Source organism: Penaeus vannamei, chromosome 38, assembly GCF_042767895.1.
Source record: "Penaeus vannamei isolate JL-2024 chromosome 38, ASM4276789v1, whole genome shotgun sequence".
NCBI lineage: Eukaryota > Metazoa > Arthropoda > Malacostraca > Decapoda > Penaeidae > Penaeus > Penaeus vannamei.
In genome coordinates this window covers 8687875-8690374 of record NC_091586.1, presented here as the reverse complement: position 1 = coordinate 8690374, position 2500 = coordinate 8687875, and the positions used below count along the sequence as shown (strand labels likewise).

Genomic DNA, 2500 nt, shown 5'->3' with positions numbered 1-2500 from the left:
GCACAAATGTCGTTGATTTGTGAAGGAGGATGTCCTTATCACACCTTTTTGATGTGTGGTTTGGTCTCTCTTGTACAATTTACACTCCATTTTTAATATCCTATTTCAGAGTGTAATCCCCTGTGTGATTAATTTTCAGTTACATTGCTTTATACCTTCTATTTTCTTTTCTTTTCTTTTACTATATGGCTCTACTGTTACTGCAGTGAATTTATTGCAGTAATGAATTAAGCTTGTATCCCAAACTCATTGGAGCATCATTTGCTAAGCATTAGTCCATATTACCAGAACATAGACTACCTCTAGTGTCATTTTATTCTGTGACTTTTTAGTGCCTCAAGAAAATAATGAGAATAAAAGAAGTAAGTCATTATAGGGCAGAAACCAAAATGGGCTGGAGATTTTTCATAATTCCCTTGAACTGCAAAGTTACAATGATAAGTTTAAGGATGTCTTATTGACAGGATAGCAAGAAAACATGCCATATCCACTGCATCTTTTTGATTAGTGATTGTTTTTACACATGATGGTTTCCATATTATTTATTACTGTTAGTACTATTAATAGCATTATACTTATCACAATAACAATAACAATAATAACAACATCAATATCAATAGCAGTAGGGAAAAAAATATTCTAAAAACCCAAGCTTATAAATTGGCTTTTTGGTGGCTGAATATTTGTGGAACCATCTATGTGCAAACAAAATTCGCAAAAGAAAAAAACAGTAGTTAGTGTGTTTACCCAGCACCAGTAGGTTAGTGGTTAAAAAAAACATTCATACAGTGATTTTATAGTGACATATCAAGAAATTGGTATTTGTTTTTCCACTGCTCATTAACCAGGTACAATGATTGCTTTCAAAGTTTCTAATCTGTTGCAACTATTTGCAGATTTGTTGTCCATGAACCATAGGTAGTATGTTAAAAGAATAAAGTACCTTTCATTTGAATATTAGAGGAAACTTTTACATGAGTTCTAAGGTCCACAGTCCATTTGTGGAAGGATTACATAAGTCATTCTATCATTTTTATTTTTTGAAATTTAGTTGTTTTCTGTGTAATGTACAATGGTGGTGCTTGTGCCAGTGTGATTTATTATTTCTTGTTCAGGTATACACAGAGGAATAACTTTCACTTGCTCATATTCAGCACAGATTTTTTTTTTACTTCATTCCTTTCTCACAAGAATTTTTGTTTATTTATTTTTTATTTATTTATTTACTTATTATGTTTTTAAGACAAAGTTTTGTGCACTAGCCGAGGCCTTGAAGTATGTGCCTTATTTTTGTCTGCATCAAGCCTTTAATATTGTCTCACTTGCATACCATGAAAAACAAAACCTTTTTTTTTTGCTTCTCTTGTTGACTGCTGAAATTTGAAGAATTCATAGTGACTTTGCAGTACTTGAAGTCCAGTGTGTGACTACAGTAGATGACCTACATGTATTCTTGTACTCAGTAGTGCTTTCCCTTTGTTGCAGGTTATTGTGCTTAGTGAATTGTTAAATAAGTTTGACATGGAGGCTTTATATTAATTTTGTCTGCATTTCTCAGTTGTTCTCTAAAATATTTTCTAAACATTTTTGCAATGTTTGGGAAAGTAGAATGGTGATTTCTGGTCCTGTTCCAAGGCCTAGTGCAATCTCATTTCCTTGAGGTTAGAAAACAGAAAATTGAGTAAGGAATCACCTTATCAAAATCCTCAATGATAAGACATCACAAGATGCTTTTTATACATGTTGTAATTTACTCATTGTAAGTCTAAAGAAAACAAGATAATGAGCATATCATAAATGATATAGGTTGTGGAAAAAATTACTGTGATTTCATGTTGAGATGGTGATGTTGAAGAGATGAATATTAATCTGTGAAGTGGTCTGTAATTTCTTGCTGTAAACCCTTTGTGGGTGCTTTAACATTCTGCCTGTTTTTTCCATGGAGAAGAGGCTGTTTGTATGTGAATAATGATTTCATATCCCGAAGGATATGCTGGGTTTACCAAACTTCTGACTTAGAAGTTTTACTGTTGTCGGTGACAGATTAATTCGTGAGAGTAATTACTGATGTGCAATAGTAATTTTTTCAGAACAAAGTATTATCCATACAACTGATTCAACATTAAGCTTAACTAATATTCTTCTTTCTCCCCATGTTTATTGTCCAAATGTAATACTTTTTAGGTTAAGGGAGATGGTAGAAATACATTTAAGAAATGTGTACAATCTCTGTTTACCTAATTGTAACACAGTATTCCTTAGGGACATGACTCTATTGTATGTTCGTAATATGAACACTGAGGAACACCTAGTAAATTGGCCTACAATAATTTTCTCCTAAGGCTTCATGACCCCCCTCTGCTAGGATTGCAACCCACTGTTTGGGAACCTCTTCCTAGGAGTTGATGATGATGCAAGTCAAGGTTAAAGGTAATGGTTATTAGAGGGTTAGGATTTCAGCTTTTCTCCTTGAAAGTATGAGGGATTTTTAAAATTTACT

The 2500-nt window shown here is 33.0% G+C and overlaps 1 protein-coding gene across 2 annotated transcripts in view; it reads left to right on the top strand.

The window, feature by feature from the left end:
• The window catches only part of LOC113806691 (solute carrier family 66 member 2), a 19929-nt gene extending 17708 nt beyond the window's left edge, over nucleotides 1–2221 (top strand). For both annotated transcript variants that reach the window (XM_027357855.2, XM_070116356.1), the window contains exon 5: nucleotides 1–2221. This exon is cut by the window's left edge and continues 1568 nt beyond it. The gene's annotated coding sequence lies outside the window, so the exon portion shown is untranslated.
• The last annotated feature ends 279 nt before the right edge of the window (nucleotides 2222–2500 follow it).